Below are 17144 nucleotides of genomic sequence, written 5' to 3'. Positions count from 1 at the left end.
GGTGTACCAATTTCAGTAAGATACAGTTCAAATATTCAGGCACTATAAACCTTTAACCAGAAATTCCCAGCTCAGAAGGGCAGAGTCCAGCCTCTTCTCCCACAAGAGTGCAGACCACAAACCTTCTTAATGTAAAATAACTGGCCTGAAGCCCAAGTGCCTAAACCAGAACTAATACACTTTAAGAATAACAGACACTGGGCTCTCAATCAGCAGTTCCCAACTTAGAAGGATGAAAGCTACCTGTCCTGCCACCACAGTGCATGCCACAAACCTTCCTAATGTAAAACAACTGGTCTGAAGCCCAAGTGCTTAATACAAAAGACTTAGAATGACAGCTAAACTTTAATCAAGTTACTACCAAGCAGTAATAAATACAATTGAATACTTTAGAGAATGCCTGGATTAGTGCTCAAGTTACACAAACAAAGCTAGATCCAGCATGCCCGAATCCAGTCTATGCCACAGCAAACAAGGCGCACCAACTTCAGTAAGAAGCAGTTCAGATATGCATGCACTATAAGCCTTCAATCAGAAATTCCCAGCTCAGAAGGGCAGAGTCCAGCCTCTCCTCCCACAAGAGTGCAGACCACGAACCCTCTTAATGTAAAATAACTGGCCTGAAAGCCTAAGTGCTTAAACCAGAATTAATACACTTTTAGAATAACAGACACTGAGCCCTCAATCAGCAGTTCCCAACCTAGAAGGATGTAAGCTACCTGTTCTGCCACTACAGTGCAGACCACAAACCCTCTCAGTGCAAAACAACTGGTCCGAAGCCCAAGTGTTTAAACCAGAAGGCTTAGAATGAGTTACACCAAGCAGTAATAAATACAATTGAGTACTTTTAAGATGATGCAAAAGTAAAAAAAGTAGGTAGAATCACAAGTACAGTAAAAGCAGATTAAATTTTTTTTTTTTTTTTTTTTTCTGAACAAGTGCTGAGATCAAAGAAACAGATTTGAGTGCTGAAACTAGAAAACTGGCTAGTTATAGGGAAAAAAACTAAGCTAGAAGGCTTCCCTCCAACACAGAAGGGCTTGGGGGCTCAAAGGCCTACAAATAGTCTATACCACTTAACAGGAAAGGCAGGAAACAAGCTTAATTTTTTTTTCTGTTTCCCAGATGCTCTCTTTGTACACAGTAGGAGTGCCTGAAATCAGAATATGATCTCACTGCACTCAGTTGAGTGAGCAAATGAGATGGGCCCAGAAGGAGTATCCAAACACAAATTTACAAGAGGGGCGGGCAGCTGCAAGGCCACTAAGATCATCATCAAAACCCTAATGCCATAATAACAAGTCCTCCATACTTGTCTTTAATATGAATGTAAGGAGCATAGCAAATAAAGTTCATGACCTGCATGCCCTACTCTCCCTAACGCCATAATAACAAGTCCTCTATACTTGTCTTTAATATGAATGTAAGGAGCATAGCAAATAAAGTTCATGACCTGCATGCCCTACTCTCCCTAATGCCATAATAACAAGTCCTCCATCTTCTTATTCTACTTTCGGCTTTTCCTAGTTAGGGGTCGCCATAGCGGATCACCTGCCCGCTCATGATTAGCAGTGGAGGTTTACAGTGTCGAGTTGCCAGCCCGGCGCCCAACCTTCCACAAAAGGCACACACATGCACACACTCACACCTAGGGCCAATTTAGTGTGTCCAATCCACCTACTGCATGTCTTTGGGATGTGTAAGGAAACCAGTGCACCCGGAGGAAACCCACATGACCACATGGAGGACATGCAGACTCCACACAGAAGGCACCCCAGCCGAGAATCAAACCAGAGAACCTCTTGCTGTGAGGTGGCAATGCTAACCGCTGCACCACCGTGGCCGCCCAATAACAAGTCCTCCATACTTGTCTTTAATATGAATGTAAGGAGCATAGCAAATAAAGTTCATGACCTGCATGCCCTACTCTCCCTATACTCACCAGATATAGTAATATTAACTGAAACGTGGCTTAAGCCCAACAATAAAAACAATGAAATAGCTCCTGGATATAATATTCTATGTAAAGACAGACTATCAAGAGAGGGTGAAGGTGTAGCAATCCTTTTTAAAAGCCACCTAATACTAGACCTCTTAAACCTACCCACTCCTGAACTTTGATAATGCTGAACTTATATTTGCCACATTAAAACTTAACCATAAAAAGCACTTTAACATCATTGGCTGTTAAATTCCAACAGAAAACAATATCCCCACTTTTGGAACATTTACTTCACTGGACCTCCATGTCCCTCCCACAAGAAACAATCTTGATGGGTGACTTCACTATTGATTGGCTTAACTGCTCCTCACATAATCCATCATCCCGTATTAACCTCCATGGATTTACCCAACTCATCACATCTCCTACAAAAACACACAAATCTTCCAAATATCAGTCAATCCTCGACTGGATTTGGGTTAGTAACCCCTCCCTAGTATCTCATGCAGGCTGTCTCTCTGATAGCCTAAGTGATCATTAGCCAACCTTTCTTCTTAGGACACGTACTCACCAATCCATTCAGACCACCTTCTGCTTAATCAGAAACAAAAAAAAACTTCAATCCAAACAGTTTCATAGCCTCTATAAATAGTTGCAGCTGGAAACCTCTCAAACACCTACCTCTAGAAGATGCAGTCAACTCCTTCAACGCCACCTTCTTAGACATACTAAACTGCCATGCACCCCCTAGAGCTATTAGAATTAAAACTAACTATGCACCATGGCTGACAAAAGAATGTAGAGCATTACTCAAGGCTAGAGATAAGGCATGGGAACAGTTGCACAAAAACAAAACCCAATTCGCAACGAAAACATACATAGAACTGTATAACAAAGCCATAAAACTAGTAAGATTAGATAAAATCAATTACTATCACAATATCCAGAATAAACATGCAAAACACCATCAAATATTGTGGGCTGCAATTAATAACATACTTCACCCAGGTAAATCAGCTACCCCTAATCCAACATTAACTGAAAATTCTGACAATATTGCAACCCAGTTCAACAAATGCTTTACAGAAACTATTCAAGCTGTGACACACTCTAGGCAGCGATAGCTCATCTATCCCTTAAACTCCACAGCACATCACCAGCTCCCGAGAAGACACCTCCCATTTTAACTTACTACCAGTATCTATTAATAGCATAAAAAAATACTTGAAAAACTAAAGTCAACCACCCTAGCTGCAGATAACCTCCCATCTGACTGTCTACAAATTTCAGCAGAAGCAATAGCCTATCCAGTTAATATACTCATCAACCAGTCAATATCTGAAGGCCTGGTCCCTGTTGTCTGGAAAACCTCCCATATTCTACCATTACACAAGGGTGGTAATTCCACTGAACTTACAAATTATCGCCAGTTGCCATCCTGTCCCTCCTATCCTAAACACTAGAAAGAGTAGTCCACAGCCAACTAATGGACTACCTTCTCACACACAAACTACTATCAAACACTCAGCATGGCTTTTGTCCCTTTCATGGCACCACCACTGCACTAATGTCCTTTACAAATATCATAGAAACAGTGGACAATATGTATCTACTATATTTGTACACCTATCCAAAGGCTTTGACATGGTAAATCACAGCAAACTCATCAACACTGTCTCCACCCTAAACCTTAGCAGCTCCTCTGTCACATGGTTCCATAGATACCATACAGGATGACTGTAAGCCATCCAGTGGTAGCACCACCTTTCTCCACTGCTCCCAGTTGCCTTAGGGGCTCCACAAGTTTCCATCCTTGGACCTCTACTATTCTCTCTATTCGCCAACTAGCTCAGCACCTCCACACCCCATCCTTCTGTTGTACAATACACAGATGATTCAAGCGTAATATGTGCAGCCCCCACTGTACAAGACCTCCATACTATAAACCAAGATTCATTTCTATCTGTGGAAACATGACTCACTAACTCCCAACTTATCCAAAATCCCAACACAACTAAGCTCATCCTTTTTAGCCCAACTAGAACCCCCTCATCTTCCCAGCCTTTTACCATCATGTCCAAAAATCAAACTATAATTACCTCAATAGCCCACACCGAACTGCTTGGAGTAGAAATTGACAATAACTTGAAATCTGACATTCATATAGCGCAAACCATCAAGAAAGTCCACAAGAAACTTGGTCTCCTGTATAGGAACAAACAATTTCTTACAAAAATACAAAAGCTACTATAGCTCATACACATCTCTTATCAACCCTCCTGTATACCTCCCCAATACTAACCAACCTCCTCAAAACTGATGTAATCAAACTGGAATCATGTTATAACAAAATAGCAAAGTCTGTTTCTGGTGCCTCCTATAGGTCACATCATTGTACTTCTTTCAAGTAATTAAACTGGTTCAAACTCCCTCAGCTTCTACACTTTAATCAACTAATCTTTGCATATAAAATTCTCCACCAACCTGACAAAACCCCCGCTGTCCAAAATGCTATACACTCGTACATTACTTCTTGCTGTCTTTGCTTCAGTAACTTACACCTTCTAGACACTACAAAAGCCAACATGTTAACTGGGAATTCTCTCTTTTCCAATTATATTCCTAAAACGTGGAATAAGCTGCCATCTGAAATAACATCAATCAGCTCTATCATACAGTTCAAAAAGTTCCTTAAGTCACCCTTAGACAACTGGTTATGTCACTGCAACTCACCAGGATAGACTTCCCTTAGTTTTCTTGCCAACTACAGTAAGTATCGTACTGCAACAATATAGACTTCTGAGCTGTATTTTATCAAAATAAGCATGGTCAATGGTTTGTTTGAACATACAAATGCTCTACTAGAGTGATTTATGTATGCGGGACTTATTCATTGTGCTAGTTGTATCTTATGTGCACGTGGAACACATGCTATTTGTTGCCCTGCATGATTTTTGTTACTGTTACTTTATGTGACCTGGTTCTATTTGAACCAGTCGTGCTATTTTATTAACCTGCAAGACTTTTGCTGTTATATTAATGCAACCTGGTTCTTTAAAATAGAAAATGCCAATTTGGATTAGTGCTTTAGATATAAAGTGTTTACTAGCCTGGTTTGTATAGAATCAGCTAAATTAGCTAAGCGCTAAATCCATACAGTACATACTGATGCAATTTAACAAATAAAAACAAGTGAGGTTAGCCTATGATGAATGTGATGTATATTTGGTCTCTGTGAATGGATAAAGCCATTGTAGATCAGCGTTGAGTTACCGAGTGTGTTTATATACGGAATTGGAGGATTTTACAATGGATCTGCCATTTGTTAGGTAGCGTGTTAAATACAGAAAGCATACATGCTGCATACATGCTGAATGTGGTTTTACTAGTAAGGAAACAGCCAATTTAGATGGCATATAGCATTTTGAATGAACTTGATTTAGTTTAGCCGCCCTTGTGTTTAACAACTGTAGCGACGTGGTAGGCATGTAGAGCAATCTCCCAGCCTAATTCTAGTACCCAATTCAGCACCTGTACAAACAAGCAAACATGTATGTAGCCTATTCACTGTTGGAAAACTAAATGTTAAGCTCCTTACTAGCCCCACAATGTTAGTGTTTTAAAGAACAGCCTACAAGTCGGCAGTTGATATAGTTCATGGCCCTCTGATTACTGTATGTATGACACTGACTCTACCTGGCTTTATCTGTACTGTTCAATACCTTATTTGTTACCCAGATTACTTCAATGATTCCTCTTGTTTTCCCTTGTAAAACAGTCAATATACCTGGCTTATGTGCTTGTGTTCCCTACCTAGAACTGTAATTTTACCTAGTTGAGAGTCTTATGCTACATTAACTATGTTATGGCATATAATCCGTATGATAGCATTATAGCACTGTTATACCATTACCTAGATAATTATTAAACCACTGTGTGTGTGTGCTGTTCCATTTTTATCTCTATATTCTTGTTCTAGCAGCCTAAATACTAGCAGATAACATAGCTTAACAGGCTTATTTAGTTCTATACTTCCTAGGAAATGCTAATATGATTTTAGACTGCATTTATATACATTTCTAATCTGCTTAACACCAATTTTAGCTGCACACATTCATATACTGTTTTTTTCGTCACCTTATGTCTTCTTTTGTCTCTTACTTTATAAACCCAGCTCTCCATCCTGAGATTCCTGTACCTGAGTAGGAGATTGTGCCCTGCTTGCTAACCATGTACTATAACCTAAATCAATTCCTGCTGTCTCATCTATAACACTAGGAATAGAACCTAAATATCTCCCTGAACCACAATTCCTCAAGGAACCAGAAAGTATGTGTTCTGCTATAAATTGTCTGTAACAACTATATAGTATAACATAATACCTTGTGTTTAAGCACGCCTTCTTGCTTGGATAGCCAGCAGCCTTACCCCTCATTACTTTCTAGCCCCCACACTTTCCTTCTTGTATCCCCCTTAATTATCTCCAAGCTTGTTCCCCCCCAATCCCAGACCTGCTATCTACATTCAGGAGCTACTCCTGCAATATAGGGTTTGTCATCTAGATAGTGCTCTTTCCTAGTTTTACCTTCCTTTACACTGTTCCTGTAGTCTTAGACCTTAGCTCACAAGCATCAATTTTATTTTCATGCTTATACTGTAGTCCCACTCTACCCTTCCTAAGTCTCCGTTATACAATCCACTAGTCCCTCCACTATTACAGCTACATTTCTTTTTCTTTTTATTTATCTCCACCCACACTCACCACTCCACTGATTATTCTTACTCAGCTTCTTCCTTATCTTGGCTCTACCCTTTCCATTCGCCCTGCGGGCTCACTCCTCTGCCCTACTCTACCCCCAATTCCCACACCCCCCCCAGTAGTCCTACTCTTATACTACTTAACCACACCCCTCTCCACTTCCTACCAATCACTGGGAACACCATCATTGGCTATCAATCTCCTATTTCCCTCCTTTCACCTACCACTCCCTACCTGTTCCACCACACCCTCCTCCTATCCCTATCCACACACATTACAGTTCCAAGCCTATTTCAACACTTAACTACATATTCATCCAAATATACAAACTACCCACCTCATCCCAGTTACAGATGTTAATCATACTCATACTTCTACCACCTTTAACTTTAGCCTACCTACTTACCTCCTATGAACACCCATTACATACACACCTTCAATACACCAACAAGCTTATCACCTCTCCTTCTCTACCTGTTCACACTAACCATGTCAATATAACAGCAACACCCAGCTATCTACTGCCTAAATACCATAGAACAGCCCACATTAGATATAACTCCCTCAATGCCAAAAAGACTCTAAATCTATACTGTAAATTCCCAAATCCAAGATTTCAAATACAACTCCTCTCTTTAAAAGATAGAGACATTCACACAAACCCAGGTCCAACAATTACTAATTCCACTCAACACCTCAACCCCAATCTCTCTAGTTTTCATTCCCTCCCCAAACCTCCAAACTCACTTTCAATAGCTCACGTCAATGTACGTAGTTTTAATAATAAAGTTGCACAACTCCACTCTCTCTTGGAAGTCTACTCCTTTAACATTCTATGCTTAACAGAAACCTGGTTAAAACCTGCTACTAAGGACAATGAAATCATCCCACCCGGCTATAATATTTTACGACTTGACCACATAGCTAAGAAGGGTGGTGGGATTGCTATCTTATTTAAATCAGGGCTACAAATTACTACCTATGACTTTAAACCACCTCAATACTCTAACGCTGAAATTCTTATCTCCAAACTGCAAATTAACACTTTCAAATCCATTTATATTATGTGTACCTATCTACCTCCTGGCAATAACAGTGCCATCATAGAAGATATCCTTTGCAGGTTATCCCAAAACTTACCCCAAGAAACCATAATCCTAGGGGATTTTAACACTGACTGGAACTGTTGTAGTGGAACTCATACTACCTCCCATATTAACCTATTTGTTTTTTCTCAAACCATTACCTCCCCTACAAGAATAAACAAGCCCAATAGGAAGGAAAGCACCCTAGATGGGGTTCTTATAAATAATCATCCCTAGACTTATGAAGCTGGTACCCTCCCTGATGATGTGAGTGGCCACTCTCTCACCTACATCATCAAGCATAAGACCAATCCACACATTCCAACCTTATGTAGGACAATTAGAACAAAGAAAAACTTCAACCCCAATCTCTTCCAAAGCAAACTTAGAGTGTGTAACTGGTCATCCTTAAAATACCTCCCACTGGAGGAAGCTGTTAAATATTTTAATTCTAACTTCCTAACCATATTAGACCACCATGCTCTAACCCATTCTATCAGAATTAGAACCAAATCTGCCCCATGGCTTTCAAAAGAAACTAAGCAAAAAATCCATCTTAGAAATATATACTGGAACAAATGGTGTATGACCAAAAACCCAGTAGAGCAACAACACTTCAGACAGCTGAGAAATGACACTAAAAAAGCTGTACTCTCTGACAAAAGAAACTACTACCTACAATTCCAGCAGACTCACCATAATAACCCACAAAAGTTCTGGGCAAGTATTAACCAACTACTGCTCCCAGGACAATCTGTCACACCAAACTCACAAGGCACAGACCCTGAAAATTCCAAACTCACAGCAATGCCTTTAATACCTTCTTCACTGAATCCATTCAAACACTTGCCAGTCAGTTATCACCTAATAGCTTTCTTAAATCTAACTCTGACTTTACCCAAACCCATCCATTTCACCTCCAACCAGTCCCAACAACTTATATTCTTACCCTTATCCAAAAACTAAAGCCATCCTCTCCTTCAGCGGAACAACCATCCACTGAATATCTACAAAAGGCAGCCAAAACCATCGCCTATCCCATTTCCATCCAGATCAATAAAACCATCAGTGAAGGACATATCACTAGTATCTGGAAAGTCTCCCATATTATCCCACTACATAAAGGTGGAAGCTCTACTGAATTTTCCAACTACTGTCCCATCGCCCTATTATCTCCTTTGGCTAAGATCATGGAAAAATGTATCTACAGGCAAATGCTTGACCACCTAATAAAAAATAATTTACTCTCCAGCTGTCAACATGGTTTCAGACCTTCCCACAGCACTACTACTGCCCTCCTTTCCTTTACTGACTGTATTAACAAAAAACGTAACCACAATATGCTTTCCTCTGCATTGTTTATTGATCTGTCCAAGGCATTCGATATGGTAAACCACCAGATACTTTTAAACATCCTTAACTCCATGTCACTAGATGAACTTGCTATAAAATGGTTTATGTCCTACTTAGACAACAGGAAACAGGCTGTGCTTTGACACAATATTCTATCTACCCATCTGCCTGTTAACGTTGGTGCCCCTCAAGGGTCCATATTAGGGCCCGTACTTTTTTCGATATTTATCAATGACCTTCACCTAGCAATTCCCCAAGCTACATGCATCCAATATGCAGATGATTCTACCCTCATATGCTCATCCACATCCAAATCTGAACTTTACTCCCTTACCCAAAAGGTGTTCAACACAGTTGAACAATGGTTTACACAGCGCTGACTCCTCCTGCTACCTAAAAAAAAAAACAAACTCTTCCTTTTTACTCCTACTTGTAGGTCCTCTCCTATTGATTTTACAGTTACATCCATTAATGGTACCCTCATATCCCCTGAACCAACAACCAAACTACTAGATATTACCATAGACAATGTAAACTTTGACACCCATATCAATAATACTCTAAAAGGTGTTAACAGAAAACTAGGCTCTCTCTATAGGATCAAGCTCTTCCTTTCTCCTATAACTAGAATAACTATTGCTCACACTCATCTAATCTCTACACTCCTCTACGCCTCACCCATTTATACAAATATATCTAAAAACAACCTCAATAAGATGGAACATTCTTACAACAACATAGGCAGAGTTGCTATAGGAAACCCATTCAGAACCCACCACTGCCATAATCTAAAGCAGCTAGCATGGCTTGAACTTCAAAATCATCTTAAATTCCACTAACTGACCATTGCCCATAAAACCCTCTACCAACCTACCAATACTTAGGTTCATAGGTTCATAGGTTCATACTAGGCTATCTGCCCTAGGGCATTTATAAGCCTAGACAGAATGTGCTTGGCTTTCGCCACCCATTTTAAATTTATTTTGCTATGCCCTTTTTCGAGGTTAGTATACTGTGCCTCTGTCTAACAGTGACACAGAAGTGATACCCGGGGTAAACCTACGATCTCCCATCCACTCATCAAGATTCCTCTTGAAGAGAGTCAATGAGGGACTCTGCCTAACCTGGACTGGGATTTTATTCCAGAGTGAAGGGAGCCTCTGGGTTATGAATCTGTCCCTCCAGCATGTCCTATTTATTTCAGTGCTGAGGTTCAAGTCTCTCAAGCGCATAGCTGGATGGGATTTGGATTTTCTGAGGTGCAGCATGTCCATTAATTCTGGGTTGGACATGGCTTTATACTTCAGGCACAGATCGCCTCTGAACAGGTGGTGTGCCACTGAGTAGAGCTGGAGTTCCTTTAACCGGGCAGTATATGGCATCTGTTTGAGCCCTTTGATCCTCTTGGTGAGGTACTTTTGGGGTCTTTCCAGTTGCTGCAGGTGTCTGGTAAGGTACATCCCAAAAGGGGCATTGTACTCAATTATGGGCTTAATGAGGGATGAGTAAAGAGGCACGATGACCTCCCCTGATCTAGATGTGAATCCCTTCATGATTAGGTGGGCTATATAAAATGTTTTTCTAACCGCTTTGGCCACGTGGTTGTCAAATGAGAGATTGCTATCAACTTGGGTCCCCAGGTCCCTAATTACTTCTTCTGTACTTAATGGATTACCACCTATGTGGTAATTTGTGGGCACTTTGTTTTTGCCAAAGGGGATGACTATACACTTTTTGGCATTTAGCTTGGGGCCATGGCTCTGGCACCAGTTGTCTGTTTCTATGAGGCCCTTTTGGAGGATGCTTGTGTCGGCTGGAGAGTCGATTATGGCACCCAGTTTGCAGTCGTCTGCGAACTTGGTCAGCCACAGTCCTTCCATGTTGGTCTGTACCTCCAAGAAATATATACCGAACAAGAGAGGTCCCAGGACTGAGCCTTGTGGGACGCCACTTGTAACTGGTTTGGAGTCTGACATGGCTCCAGCAATTCTAACCATGTGGGTTCTGTCCTTGAGCCAGTTTGCAATCCATCTAGTGACATAGGGGTTTATATTTAAGCTGGTGAGCTTATCTATAATGCCCGAGTGGGGTATTGTATCGAAGGCTTTTGCGAGGTCCAGGTAGGCTGTGTGGACCACCTTCCCCTCATTAATGGCCTTGGTGACTGTTTCAAAGAAATCAACCAGCTTTAAGAGGCAGGATCTGCCCTTAACAAAGCCAAACTGGGTAGGATCCAGTGTCTGTAGGTCCCCAATATCTTTATTTATGAGGACCATGATGATCCTTTCCATAGCTTTGCAGACCAAGCTAGTCAGGCCTATGGGGCGATAGTTTCCAGGATCCGTTGAGGCACCACCTTTATGGAGAGGGACCACTGTTGCTGTACGCCACTCTTTGGGCACATATCCTGTAGTAAGGCTGAGATTGAACAGTAGTTTTATGTTTGGGTTTAGCTCTTCTTGGAGTTCATGTAGGACGCAGCCCGGGACACCATCTCGTCCCACTGATGCTGTGTTTTTTGCTTTGGAGAGGACGGCTCTTACCTGAGCATCTGAGATGTCAGGGGGGCAGCACTCAGCTGGGATAGATATTTGCCCTTTTGGTGGGGGGGGAGAAGTTTGTGCTGAACCTGTCAGCTAGGATGTTGGCAATGTCTGTGGGTTCGGTGTATTTTTTGTCATTTTGGACTAATTCTGAGCATATCTGGGAATTACCGCACAGGTTCCTAACATAACTAAAGAAAGCCTTATGATTATCCTTAGTGTCCTGTGCAATTTTTCTCTTGAAGCTGGCCTTAGACAATTTTATGAGTGCCCGTAGTTTTTTGCTAATACTGATCAGTGATGCCTTCCCTTTTTGGGATTTTGCTCTATCATTTAGTAGCTTCCTCCTTCTATTGCATAGTTTGTTTATGGCTGGGGTCCACCAGACAGGACGTCTGCCTTTGGAAGATTGGGTCTTGGTTTTATTTGGGATCGGATGATCCATGCATTCCTGAAGGTGTTCATAGAATGCGTTTATAAAGGATTCTGCGGTCTGGGCTGTATTTTCCACTGGCTCGGGGGCTTTGAAGGATTCCACCTCGGTTTTGAGGAGTGTGAAATTTGCTTTAGAGAAGTTTTTCACTGTGGTTTTCTGGGCAGGGGGTGGGGTCGGGATGTGAATATCCAGTGAGATTAGTTTATGGTCTGATCTTACCAGTGAGGGATACACTTCTCGTCTGGAGCATAGAGTCCCCATGTTGGTGATGATCAGGTCCAGCATGTTTTCCCCTCTTGTGGGAGTGGTAACAAGTTGTTCCATAGCATGTGAGTTTATAAATTCTAGGAACCTTTGGGCTAGGGTGTTGGAGCTGGAGTAATGCTCCCAGTCTATGTTTGGGTAGTTGAAGTCGCCCAATATAATGGTGTTTGGAGAGACCTTCATATTTTCCAGTGTTCTCAGGAAGGCCGAGTGGGGTTCCTGGGTTTGGGAGGGTGGTCTGTAGCAGGCTATAAACTGGAAGGCAGTTTTACCCACTGTTAGTTGCACATGGATAGTCTCTGATGCTTCATGCTTTGCCACCAACCTGGAGGTGTGGGTATCTTTGATAAATATCGATACTCCCCCTCCTTTTGTGGTTTGGTCCAAGTTTTGGGGCTGAAAAGCATGGTATGAGGTATAACCTGGTAGTGCTGGGGTGCTCTCGGGAGCCCTGAACCAGGTTTCTGTTACTGCACAGATATCGATGTTCTCCATGCTAAGGAGAGTTTCGAGTGCGTGCATCTTGAGGTTTAGACTTCTGGCATTGAGTAGCATTACTCTTAGTTTCTTATCTCTTGTGATACCTATGGAGGTTGGTTTGTCTTTTGAGCCTTGCTTAAAAAAGGCACTATGGGGGTAGCAAGAGCCTTTGCCAATATCCGAAAGCCCAGGGGTGACAGGTGCAAGCCATCCCTAGCGAAGCATCGTGGCTTGTTGAGCATATCATCCCAAGCTGACATGCATTGGATCCCCTTTGAATGACACCAGTACTTAAGCCAATTGTTGAAATTGATCATCTTGTCTTCATATTGTGGCATCATTCTTGGTGAGGGTAAGATGCTACTCAAGGTCAGGGTCATACTGGCCTGGGCTACATGTTCAGAGAGCACCTCTATGTCGCTTTTCATGTAGTCCAGGGAGGTACGTTTCAGGTCATTCACACCAGCATGGACAATGACTGAGTCATATTTGTACTTGCCTTGGAGTGACCTGAGTGCTTGTGTTATGTGGCGGATCCTAACGCCCGACAGGGTGCTAACCGTGACCCTCTCCTTGTTCAGCCTGGTGAGCGGGACGTCAGTGTGCCTGACGATAGAGTCACCTATTACAAGTGTATCAGGTGTGTTGTTTAGTTTTAAGGGCTGTGACTGTTCGGCACACTGGCTTTGTGAGATATGTGTTGCATGTGTTTTGTTTTGGGGTAGCGGTTGCTTGGGTGTCTGCTTTGGAGGTCTCTGTTGCTTAGGCAGATCTTTATTTAGAGCCTCCGAGTATGTTTTTGTGTGATTATGTGTTTGGTTAGCTGTCGTGGTCGGTCTATGTGAGACTGGAATTGTAGTGAGTGTGATTTCCTTCTCCTCCTGACTGGTTATGCCAGTACTGAGTTGAGAGAGCTTAGCCTCCAGTTTGGCTATATGGTTGCATCTCTCACATGTGCTGGAATTTGTTGGGAGGAAGAGAGGGTTGTCTGTGTACATGAGGCAGTTGTAACATTGCCTTAAGATTCCCAGATTCACCAGCTGGACCGAAGAGGAGATTGACAACTGACCTTTGGACATGCTAGAATAATATTGGGAATTCCTTTATAATTGAAAACAAGGGCCAGTGGGGAGTGAGGGTGTAATGCTTTTAATTTTTTAATTTTTTAATACTCCAGTACTATATATCCTCATCATTCCCCATACCAATCTGACGTCCTTACGGTCATCTCACAAACGTCTTGTAGATATTTTTAAATCCCCCATACCAATCTGATGTCCCTACGATCATCTCACAAATGTCTTGTAGATATTTTTAAATCTCCCATACCAATCTGACGTCCTTATGATCATCTCACAAACTTCTTGTAGATATTTTTAAATCCCCCATACCAGTCTGACGTCCTTACGATCATCTCACAAACTTCTTGTAGATATATTTAAATCCCCCATACCAGTCTGAAGACCTTACGATCATCTCACAAACGTCTTGTAGATATTGTTAAATCCCGCATACCAGTCTGATGTCCTTACGATCATCTCACAAACATCTTGTAGATATTTTTAAATCCCCCATACCAATCTGAAGACCTTACGATTATCTCACAAACGTCTTGTAGATATTTTTAAATCCCCCATACCAGTCTGACGTCCTTACTATCATCTCACAAACATCTTGTAGATATTTTTAAATCCCCCATACTAATCTGAAGACCTTACGATCATCTCACAAACGTCTTGTAGATATTTTTAAATCCCCCATACCAGTCTGAAGACCTTACGATCATCTCACAAACTTCTTGTAGATATTTTTAAATCCCCCATACCAGTCTGAAGACCTTACGATCATCTCACAAACTTCTTGTAGATATTTTTAAATCCCCCATACCAATCTGACGTCATACGATCATCTCACAAACGTCTTGTAGATATTTTTAAATCCCCCATACCAGTCTGAAGACCTTATGATCATCTCACAAACGTCTTGTAGATATTTTTAAATCCCCCATACCAGTCTGACATCCTTACGATCATCTCACAAACGTCTTGTAGATATCTCTAAATCAAACAACAAGGCTGGGGACTCGCTCTTCTCTAATACTTTCGGAAGGTACCGGAACCTACTTCCTAGTGAACTTTCCTTACTACCCTCTATATCACTTTTCAAAAGCAAACTAAAAATCTTCCTTAAAACACACTGGTTGTGACCCTGTACTAAGCCTGACTAAGAAACTAGCTCTCCTAATCTCGCTTCTGCCTGTCATCTTCTTTTCATTAATCAAAATCTACTTTCCTTAATTTACAACATAACCTTGTCCTACTATATACTTTTAATTGCATCCCCTGGAAGCATTATTATAACAACCTCTTATTACTAGCACATTTATATTTATATTTATTTTATTTTTTATTTATTTTTATTTTATTTTACATTTGTTGACCAGGTAAGTCCGACTGGAACCAAGTCCATTTTCAGCGGAGGCCCGGGGAGATAAGCTCCAACAGAATACAAGAATGATAACAGTAGAGTAAAAGACGTTGATTATATATAATATTTAAATTTTAGGTATTAATGTAGTTAAGAAAAGGAATAATATTTATATTTATATTTACTTCATTATATTATAACCTACCTTATTCTTACATTCTGTATTAACCTGTTTATTGCATTGTACCTGCAATTCTTTTGCACTATGTTTAGAATGTCTGCCCTCTTTAATTATCTCTATACTGTAATACACTTTTTACATATGAACTTTTGTACATTTGATTTTTTTTTGAATATGAGATGTTATGTTTTTGTTCCATGGAGCTTATCTTCCTGGGCCTCTACTGAAAATGGACATGTATCCAGTTAAACTAGCCCGGTCAACAAATGTAAAAAAAATAAATTAATTAATTAATGTGCAACACAAAAATAAAAAAGTGTATTTTTACTCATCATATAAAACTGTGAATGCTTGGAAAAATACTTTTTTGTTTCTATTATGTACCTGTTATTTGCTACGAGTGTAGTAATTCCCAAATATTTATTAACTTTTGTTTTGTCTGTTGTTACTACATCTGTATTTTACTAGATATTTGTTAAACTATAATTTGTCTGTACTGGAGCTTTTCTCCCAGGGCCTCTGTTGAAAAAGGACCTATGTCCAGTCAGACTTTCCCAGTAAACAAATGTAAAATAATAAATATGTGCCTCCCTGAAATGTATTTTGCTCTGTCAGACTGCTGAGTTAGCATGCCTTGTTAAGCACCCTGTACTATTGTGTTGCGGATACATATATACTGGCCTGATGTGCAGCCTGCAGTGCTGCACTAAAACACATCAGTGTACACACTTTTATTTCAGGCTTTACAAATGATGTAGAATGGGTGTACGTATAACACTTCCTGGGGTTATTATATGTGGTGGCATCACAGTACTGTATTAGTTTCACATCCCACATCTCCTCTGTACACACACCATCAACTGTTCCAACCTTCACAACCTGTGCATTTTTTGTGCCTGTTCCCCATCAGGTTTGTGAGTTTTTCTGTAATATATTCAATAAAAGAGGTAACTAGATTGGACAAGACAGCAAGCCACTGCAAACATGATTATCTCCATATTTTTGTCTTGTTATATCAATTAGCTACTTCAAAACTTGCCCATAAATTTAGATTTTATGGCATCCTTATTTGTGCTGTATAGGTTTCTAGTAATTACTAGACTTGCTGCATTTGTGGGCCATTTTAAGCGTAGATAATTTACCTTACATAGGTGAGAATCAAGCTCTGTACTTTGTGACAATGAGGTAAATACCATAACTATTATACAAAATCCACCCCCATACCAACCCCCAATCTCCCTATAACAACCTTCAACCCGTTATACCAACCCCCAATCCCCTATACCATCCCCCTATACCAACTGTCAATCCCCTATATCAACCCAATCCCCCTATAGCAACCTCCAACCCCCAATCCCTCTATACCGGCCTCCAGTCCCACTATAACAAACTCCAACCACCTATACCAACACCCAGTCCCCCTATAACAACCCACAATGACAAGCTATCTTCCATGTATGGTAACAAAATCCACTGAATAAACCAAAAAAAAACAACAGAAGGAGTGAAACAATGAATTCCCCACACTTCATTAAACAACATCAGCGCTCTTGTCCAGATTCACATCGCTCTAACCTTCACTGTTTGTGTTGCTTGCCTTTTCACTGCCTTTTATGTTATGTAGGTATCTGTTGCTGTAAATTCTTACCATTAAACGACTGGGCGTGTGCACAT

This window comes from Protopterus annectens, chromosome 6.part0 (assembly GCF_019279795.1).
Source record: "Protopterus annectens isolate FY-2018-M chromosome 6.part0, PAN1.0, whole genome shotgun sequence".
Lineage (NCBI taxonomy): Eukaryota > Metazoa > Chordata > Ceratodontiformes > Protopteridae > Protopterus > Protopterus annectens.
This window is presented reverse-complemented; position numbering follows the sequence as displayed.